At 44.2% G+C, this 18,488-nt stretch overlaps 1 protein-coding gene across 2 annotated transcripts in view; it reads right to left on the bottom strand.

The window, feature by feature from the left end:
* The window catches only part of psmd14 (proteasome 26S subunit, non-ATPase 14), a 115,263-nt gene extending 97,015 nt beyond the window's left edge, over nt 1–18,248 (bottom strand). The window contains exon 1 of one of the 2 annotated variants that reach the window (XM_085986412.1): nt 18,146–18,248. The gene's annotated coding sequence lies outside the window, so the exon portion shown is untranslated. Of the gene's footprint in view, nt 1–3,162; nt 3,255–18,145 lie in introns of those variants that run through there. The other variant, XM_085986413.1, reaches the window with a different exon arrangement.
* Nucleotides 18,249–18,488: the final 240 nt, after the last annotated feature.

Raw genomic sequence — 18,488 nt, 5'->3', positions numbered from 1 at the left:
ATGTTCATTCAAGTAAAAGTGAATTTTTAATGGTGTGATAAGTCTTAATTACTGCCAAACAACCTCTCTGGCACTGAAAATTAACTTTTACAAATGTGGAGTCTCATTCCTTCAGATTTTAATTATTGTTGGGGATTGTAAAAAAAAATTTAAAATTTAATTTTTTTAAAACTTTTTCTTTCTCTCTTTTATCTCTCTCTCTTAATCCTGTCTTTCTTTCCCTCTCTTTATTTTGCTTTCTGTACATGATTTTATATTAAATTAACTATTCTAACTTACATTTCCTGGTTCAGACTCTGCATGTCTCAGTAAGGACTCTTCAATCTGATTGTTTAAGGAGATAGACCATTCCTTGCCCTGTTCACACAGGTCCCAGATCCCCTGTACTGTTTTGGATTGCTGATCACCGCAAGTTCCAGTGCGAAAGCCCATAGAAAGTCTGTGGGTAAGTGTAATGAAAAGCTAGCGCCGTTCATTCGTTGCTGGCCGTAAAATCTGGGCCAGATATATAAGTGAATTCTTATTCTGTTACTATGGGAACGAAAAAGCATTTTTATTAAGGTCCAGGATTAATTAACAGACTGGGGAGAGTTCATTTCAGGCCTTATAAGGATAAGGGACAAAGGGAGGCGGATTCAAGAGAAGGAAAGGGGATGGAGAAGGAGTGGAGAGAGGGATTGAGGGGGTTGGGATGGGGGCGGTGGGGGGGGGTGGAAAAGAGGTGGGCAGCCAAGGCCAAATCATCATGGGGGGGGGGGGGGGGAATGCAAGAAGATGCTGCAAGAAAATGATCTCAACTACTTGTGGTGCTGAGGCAGTTTAAACTTAAAAGTAACAGATGTAGTCTCAATATTTTTGTTGCGAGTGTTACCCAGTGGGATTGTGTGGGAGGCAGAGGGGGAAGGAGGAAAGTGAGGTAAGGGGGAGGAGGAAGAAAGAGTGGTATGGGGGAGAAGGGGGTATGGGGGAGAAGAAAGGGGGTATGGGGAAGAGGAAGAAAGCAGGGTAAGAGGGAGGAGGAAAGAGGGTAAGGGGAGGAGGAAAGAGGATAAGGGGGAGAAGGGTTCTGTTCAGTGACTGCATTTTTCTTTGAGATTGTGATGGATATGTGGATGGGGGAAGTGGATGTGGTATCAGCGGGAGAAAGAGGAAGCCTGCGTGCTGCTGTGGAAAAATAATTTTTGAAAATTCTGAAATTTCACCTTTTCGTGCATGGTAGTGCTCAAAACACCCGCGTAGACTCCACTCCTCTATTTGGCCCAAGGACCCCTCCAAGAACATCTGAACGCTAAATGCTGGATCCTAATAGCTTTCAATATTGGAACAGCACAAATGGCAGGAAAAATGAGAGGGACAGATATGGGATGGGAGCTGCAAAGCCTGGGCTAGCCTGCATAGTATAAACTGCGAAGAGCCATGAAATACAATTTACATCCCACAAAAAGCTTACAACGTATGTCAATAAGTGAGTTATGGTTAGCGCAACAAGTGGAACATATACTGTGTCTTCTAGTTGTGTCATTCATTAGGCATTAAAATTAAAAATCAAAAAGATTGAAATTTTAATTTAGAAACAAATTGATGTGAATTAGATTCCTCATTGTCAGTTATGACAGTATAATTGTATAAAGTACAAAAAAACTCAGATGACACTATAATTTCTTTCACATGGAATAAAAACTACATTTCATACTTCTTTAAGAAATCATTTGTAATTTATAGAATTACATGTTAACATGATGAGATTTGCTGTGAATAAATGTTAGTCAACATGTAAAATTGCTGGATTACAACTTAGAAGGCACTATTACTGAAGTTACAAAAACAACCTATACCTAGCTATCTGATGGCTGAAATAAAATGTGTTATGTAAATATCACAGCTACAACAGAAATATTGCTCTACCATTATTGTTAAAATTGTGTGTGTACAATGTCACATGAAATACATTAGAAATGGACAATTGTGTGGTAAATCTCTTTTCTCATATGTTGCTGACACTATTTATAAACCTAAAATAATGTGAGCAAGTGCTTTGTGGTGTGTGGTTGGAATTTCAAAACTGCTGGTTTGTCAAAGCCAGTTCACACAGTAATCTAGATGTCTGTCACCACGCTGAAGGTGTCATGCTGTATTTGGAATTCAAGGCTGCCAGTTTATCGAGGCTAAATCCCATTGTGCAGACTTGTTTATCATAATATGGTTCTGGAATTCAAGACTGCAGGATAAACAAGTCATGAGTACAAACTAGGACAGGCAGGATCATCAATAAGAGACATCTCAACTAAAGATCATTAATTTACACAGTAGATAATTCTGCCCAGGTTTATTTTCTACAGAACCTGTCAGGGAATGGTACTTATTTGCAACGGTTTCGGTAAGTGCTTCTGTCCTTTTTCATAATGCTAGCTGAATTTCGGTTACAGTGCTCGCGGATCACCTGGGTTCTAAATCAGGATAACTGCTAACCTGGCCTATCCCTTTCATGCCATTGCTCAGATACTCAATGTGGGGAACTAGTCTAAATACATCCTGATGTGAGATTAATACTGTTTGGGTGAGGAAAGTTTACAGATGGCCAGGTCCTGCAAATTTCCAGCTCCAGGTCAGGGGAAAAATAATACTTTTCTAGTCTTTCTTCTCGACGCTTTTTACACTTTGAAGCATGACATCAGGAGTGTGGTATATGCTCTCAAATCTTTTATATAAACAGATTGCAATGAACACATACATTACGAGTATTCACCATGCACATTTCAACAAAAATAAGTGAAAAGAATAGTTGGCTTGGAACATTATGGAGCTGTAACATTACAGGGCTCAGTAACCATTACAAACTATTCAAATAATTACATTTTGCCCTTCAGGTCTGCTCATGAGGAGAGAAAAAAGCACTTCTGATTTGTACTGTGCTATCTGGATAAAATCTAAAGGACTTATAACTAAGGAGAATTATCTAGCTCTGTACTATAAACACGAACACAGCTAACTCGTCTGCAGTTCCATTCTACATTTCAGGAATCAGACACTTGATTTCTGATCTATTTTCTGGTAATCAACCACAGAATAACAACTTGATAAATTTGTAATGATTAGCCGACTACAGTTTAGAATGCCATCACCTCCACCACAATAGCAGCAAAAATTAAATACAATTCTCACCAACTCCACGTTTATAATATTAAAAAAGATATCCGATCATGACTTCTTAGCTATGTCATCTTGGGAATTAGGCAATGGTTACAAATTTCTCGTGCCGTTCTTGGAAGTCTAGTCACCTCAACCTCTTCATGAGATCACAGCTAGGCATTTACTCCCAGATATCTATTAGTCAGTACATTTATTATCAGTCCAACTAGAGAGCAAGATCTGTTTTTGTAATTAACCATTTGAGCACTGCAGCCTTCAACTGTCTGAAGGGCCCTAATTATATTTTTAAATGAAGGTAAGAAATCTTAGCATTTTCCCTCTTTGCAATCCCCACAGGTTGTCTGATTAGGATCACTTGTTTAAGTTTAAATTGTAGTGTGTGTATGTATATAATAGTGGCCAACTGCGTAATATCCCAGAAAGGTAGTTTCTGTGACAACTGAGTTACAGTCAGCTTTATTAACGGAAATAAATCACGTAACAGGGCAGCTCTAGAGAAGAGATTTGCATGACCCTCTGCTGATAGTTCCCTCCCTCTAATGAATCAATGAGCAACTGCGTCATTATGGTACTGTGGTATAGACCAGAAAGATCCAGAGTTTGATCTCTGGTCTGTGCTGACTGAAGCAATGTTAACTCAGCATTAAGGGCATTACAATTGGACGCACCATCCTTGGGCTGAGGGGGAGGCGCGAATTCAGCCATTATATCCTGTGAACCCTGCTGCAAGTTTGCACATATGGTCATTGCTTTGGAACAAGAACAGGCATAACTGCGTTGTTCCACAACCAAATAACCAACACTTACTGTCTAGGCTCACACTTGAGGAATGGCCACTTGAACAAGGTGCTGAAAGGTTACCATTAATGCCTGCAAATATACATAAATAATTATGGATTGTCATTTAGCATAATTGCATCTTTTAGTCACTTGTTTGTTTTCTAGATTTTTATCAACATTCCAAATAAAAATTGATTTTTTTCCCCTTAATTTTACTCATTTTCTTCAAATTTGCCCAGACACTTGGGATCCCATTTTTAACTCTGAAAATAAAAACTGAAAAATACATGAAAAACAAGACAATAAAAACTGACTGTACTCATCCTTACCTACATAGCAATAATGACTGCACTTCAAATATTAATTGTACATGAAAGCACTTTGGAATATCCAACTGTGATAAGACATTAAATAAATCCCAGTTCTTCCCCACCTCCGCCCCCTCCAACACCAAGCATGAGGAGCTTATGGACTTTGTCTCAAAGATCAGGAACACCTGTGTGGCCACCATTTCCTCCTTCTCTCAGGGCAATTTGGCACATTGGATCCAAAATGATATGGCAGGATCTGGCCAAAGTGGACTGGGATCAGCTACTTGTAGGAAAATCCACATCAGAGCAGTGGGAGTCATTCAGAAAGAAAATAGAGAGAGTACAGCGCCAACATGTTCCCGTAAAGGTCAAGGGTGGGACCAACAAGTCCAGGGAACCCTGGATGTCAAGGGATATACAAGAATGGATTAGGAAAAAAAGGGAGGCTTTTGGCAGATACAAGGGGCTAAAAACAGTGGAAGCCCTAGAGGAGTATAGAAAGTGCAGGGAGGTACTTAAAAAAGATATGAGAGCGAAGAGGGGGCATGAAAAAACACTGGCGGGCAAAATAAAGGAAAATCCCAAGGTGTTTTATTATAAGTATATTAAGGGCAAGAGGATAACCAGGGAAAGAGTAGGGACCAAAGTGGCAATCTGTGTATAGAGCCGGAAGATGTAGGTGAGGTTTTAAATGAGTATTTTGCATCTGTGTTCACTATGGAGAAGGACAATGTAGGCATAGAAATCAGGCAGGGGAGTTGTGATATACTTGAACAAATTAGCATCGAGAGGGAGGAGGTACTAGCGGTTTTAGCGGGCTTAAAAGTGGATAAATCCCCAGGCCCAGACGAGATGTATCCCAGGCTGCTGTGTGAGGCAAGGGAGGAGATTGCAGGGGCTCTGACACAAATTTTCAGGACCTCTCTGGCCACAGGGGAGGTGCCAGAGGACTGGAGGACAGCAAACGTAGTACCATTATTCAAGAAGGGTACTAGGGATAAACCAGGGAATTACAGGCCAGTGAGCCTAACATCAGTCGTAGGGAAAGTGTGATGTGATGTGATGCATTTTGGGAGGACTAACAAGGCAAGGGAATACACAATGAATGGTAGGACCCTAGGAAGGACAGAGGATCAGAGAGACCTTGGTGTGCATGTACATAGATCCCTGAAGGCAGCAGGACAGTTAGATAAGGTGTAGGGTTGCAAAATTCTGGGAATTTTTAAAAGAGGAAACTTTCCATGGGAATTTTGAGTTTTTTTGCACACTGATGGTTTTTGTCTCTGACCCTTATATTATCTTTGTCATCAAAATAGACATACTGTTCCATACAAATAAAAACAGGCTTTCAAAACTTTATTTAGGTTATAATTTTGAACTTTATTGAACCCCCACAAAAAAGACCCATCTAAAATAAAATAAAAAGAGCGTCAGCTTATTTAGCCTGTAATTTGTCCTTATTTTGTCCCTTTGAGTCTTCTACTCATGAGTCTTCTGAGTCTTCTACTCCTCATTGCTCCTCCTGATTCTCTGACTCTGGCGTGTCCATTTCCTCCTCTGTGTCAGTGTCTAGCTGTGTGGTGGACACTTCTGTATCTGGCTCAATAAGTTGTAGGTTCGCCCGGATAGCCACCAGTTTCTCCACTCTCTCGTTAGTCAGCCTGTTGCGCACCTTTGTATGCGTATTCCCAAAAAGTGACCAGTTTCGTTCAGAGGCCGCTGATGAAGGTGGGATTTGGAGTATCACCGATGCAATAGGTGACAGGGCCTCAGATGCACAAAGTCCCTTCCACCAGGTATGTGCACTGATATGTTTGCATGATTCCATATCCCATCCCCATTCCAAAGACCTTGCTTGGTAGAGAACTTTGCCAAACTTCCCAGAACTTTGCCCACGTCCAGATTGAGGTGGCGTGAGAGGGTAGAAATCACACTAAGCGCTGTTGATCTGTTCTCCAGAAAGTATTGGTCTCCCAACATGCTTTGGGTCCAGCATGTATGCTGCAGCATGAATCGGCTTGACACAAAATTCTTGACGCGTCTGTATGAATTGAACAATTGCCTTCTCCTCTGCTTTGAGCAGCAGGGATGTGGGTAGGGCAATGCTGATTTGTTCTTTTAAATCAGTAAAAAGCCTGAGAACATCTGACAAGACAGCATCATCTCCTTCAATCTGAGCAATTGCAGATGCTACTGGTGAGAGTAGTTTAAGGCTGCTAACCACTCTCTCCCAAAACACATCATCCAGCAGTATTTTCTTGATGGTGGTTTCCATATCCCCAGACTGGGATATTGCCATTTCTTGCAGCGACTCCTTACCCTCCAGAAGGCTGTTGTACATTATAACACCACCACCCCATCTAGTGTTGTTGGGCAGCTTCAGTGTGGTGTTCTTGTTCTTTGTCATTTGCTTGGCGTTGTAGGTTGCTGCAACTACCTGTTTTCCCCTGACATACTTAACAACTTGCTTGGCTCTCTTGTACAGTGCTTCCATGGTTCTCAAACCCATGATGTCCTTGAGGAGCAGGTTAAGCCCATGAGCTGCGCACCCAATAGACGTAATATGAGGGTAGGCCTCCTCCACTTGAGCCCAAGCAGCCTTCATATTCGCAGCATTGTCAGTAACTACTGCAAAGACCTTTTGTGATCCAAGATCGTTGATGACCGCTTTCAGCTCATCAGCAATGTATGTGCCTGTGTGTCTGTTGTCCTTCGTGTCTTTGAGCTTTCCTTGGACTCTGTTATCCTCAGCCTCCAGCAAATAAGTAGACAAAGCATGTCTGGTGGGAGGACAGTATGCAGGGCGAATAACATTGAAAAATCTCTTCCAGTACACATTGGCTGTGAGCATGAGGGGTGAGCCCGTTGCATATACAGCTCGAGCAAGGCACTCATCTGCATTCTTCTGGCTATGGTTATCCATTGTATCAAAGAACCTTCCAAGTGGGCCAGGAGTTGCTGATGATAAGGAGCCTGATGCTGAATGAGAACCATCATCTTCTTGAATGGAAGCAGAGGAACTCTGGGCTGACTGCTGTGAGCTTTGAGTGAAGTTGTTGCATTTGGATAAATGCTGCATCTTTGTGGCATTCTTTACATATGGCTTTCTACAGTGTTTGCACATGTACACAGTCTTTCCATCTTTAATGCCTGGGGTAAAATGCTTCCACACATCCGACGGTAAACGTGGCATTGTTCTATGCAGAGAAATAAAGGGCATTCATCTCTGTGTCGAACTGCGGTCGATCAGCACGATTGCAACAGGGTGATTGCATTTTTGCTGATGCTCCATGTGATGGAAGCATGACCTGTACACACACGACGCTACATCACCAATAGTGTATTATTTTGTATATTTTAAATTGAAGGACAACAGAGTTCAACAAGTAACTGGTTTATTTGGTATAAAATCTGATTTACTTACTGCATCATCACAACATCAGCAGAAAACAAAATGACTTCCCTCAGGACCCCTAACCTGGATCTTAAAAAAACTATAGCAGTCTTACAGATGCCTGCAGGCCAATCACAATTCGATATGCAAATATTACAAATAGAGGGAGCTAATCGCTCATCCACTCATCCAACCAATCAGGACACATTTGTTCACAGTCACACACAAAACTTGTAATTATTAAAACAAGCCAAGTAAGAAGATAAACATATATTGATTAAGAAATTCCTTAATAATTAAGATTCCATCTCTGTTAGTAATTTTAAGAGAGGACCTGTGGAAAAAAAAGAAATACAAAAAAAACAATATTATGCTAGCATGTGCTTTTTTGGGCAAAATTCCCAAAATTCCCAAGCTAAACTTCCCGTGGAAAATTTCCAGAAATTTACCGGAAACTTTCCACCCCTTTGCAACCCTAATAAGGTGGTTAAGAAGACATATGGGATACTTGCCTTCACTAGCCAAGGCATAGAATATAAGAGCAGGGAGGTAATGATGGAGCTGCACAAAACGCTAGTTAGGCCACAGCTGAAATACTGTGTGCAGTTCTGGTCGTCACACTACAGGAAGGATGTAATTGCATTAGAGAGGGTGCAGAGGAGATTCACCAGGATGTTACCTGGGCTGGAGCATTTCAGCTATGAAGAGAGACTGAACAGACTTAGAGCAGAGAAGGCTGAGGGGGGACCTGATTGAGGTGTACAAAATTATATGGGGCATAGATAGGGTAGATAGAAAGGAACTTCTCCCCCTTGTAGAGGGGTCAATAACCAGGGGGCATAGTTTCAAAGTAAGGGGCAGGAGGTTTAGAGGGGATTTGAGGAAAAACTTTTTCACCCAGAGGGTGGTTGGAATCTGGAACTCACTGCCTGAAAGAGTGGTAGAGGCAGGAACCCTCAACATTCAAGAAGCATTTAGATGAGCACTTGAAATGCCATAGCATACAAGACTACGGACCAAGTGCTGGAAAATGGGATTAGGATAGGGCTTGATGGCCGGCATAGACCTGATGGGCCTCTTTCTGTGCCGAATAACTCTGACTATTTCTTTCTAGCCTGTCCCCTAACCCCACATCACTCAGCAACTTCTCCTCCATCTTCCCCCAGACCTCATCAGGTTTGACTCTTTCAGACCCACCTCCCCTTACTTCATCCCACTACTCACCAAAGTTTTAATTGGCCCCTTTTGCACAGGCACTTCCTGCCCTTCATCCCCGCCTCCAGACACCCACCTTAGACCTTATATCCTGTCCAGCTACTGATGCATATTTAACCTCCCTTTCCTCTCCAAGGTCCGTGAATGCATTGGTTTCACCCAGCTCCATACTCTTCACCCAAAGTTTCCCATTCAAATCTCTTCAATCTAGTTTCCCCTTTCAATTCCTTTCAATCTGGTTTCCCCTTTCAATTCCTTTCAATCTAGTTTCTTTCTTGTCAATATTAAGACCTAGTCAATGTCACGAATAACATCCTTTATGACTGCTACCATGGCGCATTATCCTCCTTGCCCTGTCCATAGAGTTCACTACAGTCAGCTGCGCCATCCTCCTTTACCATCTCTTTCACTTGGTTCAACTCCTACTTGTCACAATAGAGTCTGAATCTCCAATAATTATTTCTTCTTCTCAAATCTAGGAATCACTTACACCGAGACCCCAAATCCAGGGACCACTTATACGGAGACCCCAAATCCATGGGCCACTTACACCGAGACCCCAAATCCAGGGACCACTTACACCGAGACACCAAATCCAGGGACCAGTTACACCGAGACACCAAATCCAGGGACCACTTACACCGAGTCCCCAAATCCAGGGACCACTTACACCGAGACACCAAATCCAGGGACCACTTACACCGAGACACCAAATCCAGGGACCACTTACACCGAGACCCCAAATCCAGGGACCACTTACACCGAGACCCCAAATCCAGGGACCACTTACACCGAGACACCAAATCCAGGGACCACTTACACCGAGTGACCAAATCCATGGACCACTTACACTTTTCTGGAGAAAAGAGCCCTTGCCTGTTTAATCTTTCCTGATAGGTATAACCTCTCAGTTCTGGTATCATCCTTATATATCAGCTTATATTATGTCAGCTGTGGCTCAGTTTGTAGCACCTGCACCTCTGAGTCAGAAGGTTGTGGGTTCAAGTCCCACTCCAGAGAATCGAGCACAAAAATCTAGGCTGACACTCCAGTGCAGTACTGAGGGAGTGCTGCACTGTCAAAGGTGCCATCATTAGGATGAGACGTTAAACTGAGGCCTGTTTGCTCTCTCAGGTGGATGTAAAAAATCCCATGGCACCATTTAGAAGAGAAGCAGGGGAGAGGCCCCTGGTGTTCTGGCCAATATTTATCCCTCAAATCAACAACACTAAAACAAATCATCTGGACATTATCACATTGCTGTTGGTGGGAGCTTACTGTGCACAAATTGGCTGCCGCGTTCCCTACATTACAACACTGACTACACTTCAAAAAGTACTTCATTGGCTGTAAAGTGCTTTGAGACGTCTGGTGGTCGTAAAAGGTGCTATATAAATGCAAGTCTTTCTTCTATCTCCGCCCATCACTTCCAGAGTACCTCCTCTTTTGCTTGTTTACATGCTGCCCTTTGGTGACATTACCCACTGGCATGAAGTCAGCATTTGAACACTGATGACATTCAGCTCCACATTTACATCACCCTTTATTCCACAACTATTTCTGCATTATCAAACTGTCCAACATCAAGTTAAGGGTGAGGCAGAACATTCTTCAAATTGAACATCTAGAAAATTAAAGCCATATTAATTGGCATCCAAACGCTGCAGCCTTGCTCTTGGTTCCATCTGTCTACTTGTTCAGGTTGAACCAGAGTGTGCAACCTTGGTGTCCTGTTCAACACTGAACTAAGCTTCAAACCATATGCCCCAGTCACGAAGACCACTTTACTTCCCCCTCCACAATGTTGCCGCCGCCACCCTTTCCCAATTCCCACCGTCAGTAAAACCCTTATCTGTGCTTTTACTATCTCAAGACTTGACTTCTCCAACACACTCCTCTCCTGAGCCTACACAAATTTTAACATCTAAAGCTAAACCACCTGTATCAACTCCCAAATGCCCAGCACCCTTTAACCTTGCTGACCTCCAATGGCTCCCTATCCCCTAATGCACTGTCAAAATCCATGTTCCACCCTAACTCTACAATCTCCTCCAGTCCTACATCACAGTCGGTGCCCAATCATTCACGGACGACATTCTGTGCATCCTTGCCTTCTAGTGCTCGCCACTAAGAAAAGCTTTAGTGTTACCCTCTGGAACTCCATGCACAAAATCTCCACCTTGCTTTTAAAAGTCTGCAAGGTTTTCAATTATGCAATGTCAAATCTAACTCTATGACTTCCTGGTCCATTCTCTCCTATATGAAGCATGTCTGTATGATTTATTACCTTAAAACTGTTATACAAATGTAGGTTATAGTTTCAACAACATGATGGGTGAACAGAAAACTGAGATAAAAATGCCCAGTCAGGAAGCTTGGAAATCCCTGATGCATCCAGCAGTCAAGGGATCAAGTAAGCATGTTTTCAGAATGTGAGTAAACTAGGAATGGTGTGACAACCTAAATTTGACTGCCAGTAACACAGCTAGTTTAACATGAGGCAAACAGCTCCATGGTGGCCGGCACAGCGATTTTATGCAGTAAAGCAACTGAGCTCCACAAACTAGAAAGGTCCTAGGTTTGATCTGGTATGGTAGTCAGGCCTATGATTTCACATCAGACAGCAGGGAGGGTACTACAATTGGCCTGAAGGTCCCAGAGTTAGGGAGTGTGGGTCTATACATGTACGTGTGGACATTAGACTGCTGGCACTCATCGTTGAAGCATCCTTGATCCCTTGACTGCTGGATGTATCAGGGATTTCCAAGCTTCCTGGGCTGGACATTTTTATCGACGTTTTCTGTTCATCCATTATACATTTGTATAACAGCTTTAAGGTAATAACTAAAGCTATTTGGGAGAGATTTAGGAGGGCCGCTGTTGAATGTCGAACCCTACTTCAGTGAAGAGTTAATTACTTCAAGAGAGGAGAAGAGGAAAAGTTTGGTAAAAAAAAGATTGGGCAGGAGGAATAGAGAATAAGTACACACACAGTACATTTACATGGATTCTTTTTTATTCATGCTCAAGATACGGGAATTGCTGGAACGACAAACAGTTATTGCCCATTCCTAGTTGTCCTTGAGGTGGTGGTGGTGGGCCTTCTTTTTGAACTGCTGCAGTCCCTGTGGTGAAGGTACTCCCACAATGTAAAAACAAATTCAAATTAAATAATTTCAACCATAAATTGCAGTTCTTGTGTATGAACACTAATCAATAAAATACATCTGTCATGGTTACAATGCAATCCAACCATATAGTTATGCTGCATCAAATTTAGTCCAACTCAAATTTGAGTTAATTGCATGCATGGGCAGAAAAGTTAATAAGTTGCAAGAAATTGAATCTTCATCTTTACTATATTTTAAAATAACTAATTGGGACCCAGTATGAATTGTCTTTATTAAAATGAAACAAAAATGTTGTTGGTGCTTAATTTCAAACTTTCTCTTACATTTGCTGTATCCTAACTACAATAAAAAATAAGCTATTTATACAAGTCAGTATTGCAAATGCTTTGTATAATACATTTTCAAAACATGTGAAGTGGAGTGGATAATTCGGGAGTGACAAAGGACAACTTTCTACTGCAAGTACCAGCTGGAGACAATACCCGTTTAGAGCAAGGCAGAGCGGGCAGTCACGAGGTATACAGTCAACTCCACTCCACACTGATCTTGGATATGTGAAAATGGAATGCCGTACACTGATGTCCAACAAAACAATTTCTAAGATCATAAAGGTGATAATTTAAGTTGAAATTTCCAAATGATCCAACTTTTCATATTTCACTACATATATTTGTATACTTTAGTTGTACTGTAACTGGTGCAAAGCCAGTGATATGAGGCTATCTCCTGCCAAGATTCAATTTGACCAACTCATCACCTGAATGACACCACACAGAACTTGTCTAAAAGCTGAAAGAGCTTTGAATTGATGGCAACTATGTAATAAGAAAAAATAAATTCAGTTTTTCATTTATAGTAACCGACAGGAAATTTCTTACAGCAAATTCCTACACGAACCTGAATCTCATATTTTGCTACACAACATAGTAATGAGAAATAATATCAATTATATTATCTAAACATTCAGGGGTGAAAAACAGGTTTTATTGTATTATTTATATCAATTATACTTACAGTATTTTATAGGAATGTAGGTGTGACCCAACACCATTAAACTAATTCATGAAGGCTCAGGATATCACCAAGCATTGGAATGACTCCCTGTCCAAACCAGCACAGTGGCAGCATGGTGCTCATATCAAAATTCCACCTCAGCATTTCACCATTCCGCTGCTTGCTTTTCCTTATTTAAATACATCACCCTTCTCCTCCCTCTTTCACGATTCCCCCAGGGTCACGGACACCTTCCTCACTGAAATTTACTGCCTCATTCCACCTCAGCCTTTGCATCGCACGACTTATCCTCAGTGATTTCACTTGAATTCAACACCGACCACCACCACCACCACAAGTAATCCACTTTGTTCCACACACCACACTCAACCTTATCTTCGATATCAACTCCCTGACCCACACTCAAGGCCACCCCCTCAATATAGTCATCCAATGCAGTCTCACCACCCCCGCTGGTATCTATTGCTGACTAAGCGCTACACCACCATTTCTTTATCTCCATTTTTATACACACTGCCCTGCCTGCCCCAGCCCCTCTACCATCACTTCCCACTTCTCAAGAACATGACCCCCAAACTCTTTCACCAGTGGTCAAGCCAACTCTCACTCACCACCACCACCAACCGCAACCCCCCTGCACCCCCAACCCCCCCCACAAAACACCTCTGGCCTACCACCTGCAACAACAATTATACCTCCGTAACTGTTGCCTCTACCTCGTTCCCCCTCAGATCTCATACCATCTCCAAACCACACCACTCCCCTGGTCTAACAGCCAATTCTGCAACATCTAATTAGAAGGCCATAAGCTTCAATGTCGTCTTCTTCTTAGGCAGTCCCTCGGAACCGAGGATGACTTGCTTCCACATTAAAAATGAGTTCTCAGGTGACTGATGAGTCCAATGCGGGGCCTACAGTCTCTGTCACAGGTGGGGCAGACGGTGGTTGAAGGGGCGGGTGGATGGGGTGCTCGGGTTGACGTGCGCTCCTTCCGCTGTCTGCGCTTGGCTTCAGCTTGCTCCCGGCGAAGAGACTTGAGGTGTTCGGCGCCTTCCCGGATGCTTCTCCTCCACTTTGTGCGGTCTTGGGCCAGGAATTCCCAGGTGTCAGTGGGGATGTTGCACTTTTTCCAAGGAGGCTATGAGGGTGTCCTTGAAGTGTTTCCTCTGCCCACCTGGGGCTCTCTTGCCGTGCCGGAGCTCCGAATAGAGTGCTTGTTTTGGGAGTCTTGTATCGGGCATGCGGACGATGTGACCCGTCCATCGGAGCTGGTCGAGCGTGGTCAAAGCTTCGATGCTGGGATGTTGGCCTGAGCGAGAACACTGACATTGGTGCGCCTATCCTGCCAATGGATTTGCAGGATCTTGTGGAGACAGCGTTGGTGGTACCTCTCCACTGCTTTGAGGTGCCTGCTGTACATGGTCCATGTCTCTGAGGCATACAGCAGGGCAGGTATCACTGCTGCCCTGTAGACCATGAGCTTAGTGCCGGGTTTGAGGTCCTGGTCTTCAAACACTCTCTTCCTCAGGCGACCGAAGGCTGCTCTGGCACACTGGAGGCAGTGTTGGACTTCGTCATCGACATCTGCCCTTGTTGACAGTAGGCTCCCGAGGTACGGAAAGTGGATTTTGATAATCAGGGGGCAGTACTGTGTGGCAGGGGCAGGTTGGTAGAGGACCTTTGTCTTACGGATGTTTAGTGTAAGTCCCATGCTCTCGTACGCTTCGGTGACGGTGTTGACGATGATTTGGAGTGCAACCTCTGAGTGAGCGCAGACGCAAGCATCGTCTGCATACTGTAATTCGACCACAGAGGATGAGATGACTTTGGATCTGGACTGGAGGTGACGGAGGTTGAACAGTTTCCCATTTGTTCTGTAAATTAGCTCCACTCCAGCAGGGAGCTTACTGAGGCTGAGACGGAGCATTGCAGCAAGGAAGATCAAGAAGAGCATTGGTGCGATGACACAGCCTTGCTTGACCCCGGTTCGTACGTGAATTGGGTGATTGTATTTGTCCACTGGCAACTTTGACAGGATCCTTTCAAGTTGTTGTCATTCTCTCTCCATAGCCAAAATCATTTACTACTCCAACATCAACCTTTTTCGCCACTAATTATTGCTTTCTCCTCCTCCACCTCACTGTGGACTCAGAATTCAAGGAACTCATAACTTTTCTGTATACAAAATGGAAGCTATCTGCCCAGAGTCCTGTATTCCCCCAATCTCACAGCATACCCATCGGCATTCTATCTAGACAATGAAACCTTCCACAGGCTCCCTCAATCCTCTGTCATCCCACCTCCTGACCACTAACCACTTTCTCATCTCTATGCTTGTCAACATTATCAACTTGCCCTATTTGAGCTTTTAGGAACATAGGAATGGGAGTAGGCCATTCAGCCCCTCAAGCTTCATCTGCCATTCAATTATATCATGGCTGATCTATAACTCATCTCATCTTTACCTGCATTAGGTCCATGTCCCTTGATAACCTTACCATACAAAAATCTATCTTCTCTTCCTACTGGAATGTATTGCTGTTATTCAACTGTAGTTCCATCTCTCTCCATTCCTCATTCAAGACCCTCCAATCTACCTTTCACCCTGCTCACAGCAGCTGGACTGCATTGGTCAAAACCACAGAGGTCTCCCTGTCTGACCACAGTCTTGCTGCTGCCTTCAACACAATCGGCTACTCCATCCTCCTTCAAGGTCGACCTCCAGGAATTACTGCCCTTCTCCTCCTCTGCTTCCATGCTAAACTCCAATAGGAGGCTATCCTATAGCTGGATATCAGCAAAACTGAGGCCATTCTCTTTAGCTTCCATTAGCACCTCCAAATCTTCAAGTCCATCAATGTCCCTGGCTGCTATCTCAAACTGAGTGAGGAAGTATGTAACCTTGGTGTCATGCTCAGCTTCCTCCGCCACATTCACAACCTTACCATACTACTTTCTTCTACCTCCGCAAAATTGCCTGCTTGTCAGCCGTGGCTCAGTGGATAGCAGTCTCGTCTCTAAGTCAGAAGATTGTAGGTTCAAGCCCCACTCCACAGATTTGAGCACAAAAATCTAGGCTAACACTCCAGTGCAGTACTGAGGGAGTGCTGAGGTGCCGTCTTTCAGATGAGACATTAAATTGAGGCCCCGTCTGCCCTCTCGTGTGGATGCAAAAGATCCCATGGCACTATTTTGAAGAAAAGCAGGGGAGTTATCCCCAGTGTCCTGGTCAATATTTATCCCTCAATGAACATCACTAAAACAGATTATCTTATTATCTCACAGCTATTTGTGAGATCTTGTTGTATGCAAAATGGCTGCTGAATTTCTTACATAACAGTGACTACATTTCAAAAGTATTTTTAGAGCGATTAAATCCAGGGATGCGCAAGAGGCCAGAATTGGAGGCGCGCAGAGATCTCAGTGGGTTGTAGAGCTGGAGGAGGTTAGAGAGATTGGGAGGGGAGAAGTCGTGGTGGGATTTGAAAACAAGGATGCGATTAAAATCGATGCATTGCCAGACCAGGAGCCAATATAGGTCAACAAGCACAAGGGTGATGGGTGAACGGGACTTGGTGCGAGTTAGGACACGGGCAGCAGAGTTTTGGTTGAGTTCAAGTTTCTGGAGGTGGAAGTTGGGAGGCCGGCCAGGAGAGGATTGGAATAGTCAAGTCTAGAGGTAACAAAGGCATGGTTGAGGGTCTCAGCAGCAGATGGGCTGAAGCGGGGCGGAGACGGGCGATGTTACAGAGGTGGAAGTAGATGGTCTTGGTGATGGAGTGGATATGTGGTCAGACGCTCATTTTGGGTCAAATAGGATGCCATGGTTGTGATCGGTCTGGTTCAGCCTCAGACAGTGACCAGGGAGAGGGATGAAGTCAGTGACTAGGAAACTGAGTTTATGGCAGGGACAGAAAATGAATGGCTTCGGTCTTCCCAATATTTAGGTGGAGAAAATTTCTGCTCATCCAGGACTGGATGTCGGACAAGCAATGTGACAAATCAGAGACAGTGGAGGTGTTGAGAGATGGTGGTGAGGTGGAGCTGGGTGTCGTCAACGTACATGTGGAAACTGACGCTGTGTTTTCGGATGATGTCGCCAAGGAGCAGCATATAGATGAGAAATAGGAGGGAGCCAAGGAAAGATCCTTAGGAGCAGAGGTAACGGTGCGGGTACAGGAAGAGAAGCCATTGCATGAGCTTCTAAGTAAAGCAATTGAGGATGTCTTGAGGTTGTGAAAGGCGCTATACGAGTGCATGTTCTTTCTTATGACAGTTCCTCGCCTTCTGTCCACACACCAAGCTGACAACATCTCAAGGCTCAATTTCTCCAACACCTCACCTCTCTACCAACCCTCCACATTTCAACTCATCCAAAAAAAATGACACGCCACCTCTGTCCTCTACATGCTGCAGTGGTTCCCTGTGAATCCATAATTTGATTAAAAGTGTCATGCTTATTTGCCCAAGTTTGTCTGTTGCGCTGCTTCATCCCACTTTAAATCACCCCCTCCTGCCTACGTCCCTGCATCTACTCCTCCAACACAGGACATCTCCCCCACCCGCCCACCACCAGCTGCTCACTCAACAGCTACGCTTCCTACCCTCTGAAATTCTCCCTCCCCGCTTCCAAAACCCTCTGCTGCAACCGTGCTTCCGACTCCCCCTCCCCCATCATCGCCACCCACCTCCTCTTTTCCTGCGCTTGGTATCCCCCATCTTACGCGCATTAATGTAAGCTGATGATACAGACACTGGTTTTTATTATTTCTTTTTACCAAGAACTTGTGCCTGGGGCCCGCTGTGCTGCATCATCCCCACCGCTATCACATGGGAGCCCTGAGGCCTTGCCTTGCCTCACCTCACGTTGTGCACTACACCCCGGTGAGTAGTACGGTGAGGCGGGACAAGGCACCGCCTGCAGTGCTGCTCTTCAGTCGTGCGGGGCGAGCCCGGCCCGGCCGCAGACAAACCAGCGAGCTAGATTTCCAACAACTTCCACACGAGTTCGCCGATTCCCGATTCCCGACTACCCCCACCCCCGGGTCTCGGCGCTGAACCGGGCCCAAGGCCTGCTGCCCCTCACAGTCCCGATCCCATCCCGCCACCGCTCTTATTTTATAAGTTAAAATAAAAACGAGGAAACTCACGGCGCTCCCGGCGGGGCCTCTCCAATGAATCAGCCGGTCTGGACGCTCGCTCTAGTTCCGGGTCAAGTTATCACATCCGCTTCCACCAGCAGCTCGTCAAGTTGTTCACCCTGGGAAAGACAAAAAGCAAAACAAAAAACTGCAGATGCTGAAAACGTGAAACAAGAAACCTGAAAGTGCTGGAAACAGCCCGCAGGCCAGGCAGCATCTGCAGAGAGAACAGACCAGTTAACGTTTGAAGTGTCCCCCTATTCAACAATCTGTCAGTGGCCCAGAATGTCGAGGTAACTGTGCTAACAGCAAAAAAGCTGGCACTTCTGTAAGTTACTGACGAAAGGTCACA

Source organism: Somniosus microcephalus, chromosome 4 (assembly GCF_052327205.1).
Source record: "Somniosus microcephalus isolate GS21.2 chromosome 4, FLI_Smic_1.0, whole genome shotgun sequence".
Lineage (NCBI taxonomy): Eukaryota > Metazoa > Chordata > Chondrichthyes > Squaliformes > Somniosidae > Somniosus > Somniosus microcephalus.
The sequence above is the reverse complement of the archived record's forward strand: the minus strand, read 5'-3'. Positions and strand labels throughout refer to the sequence as shown.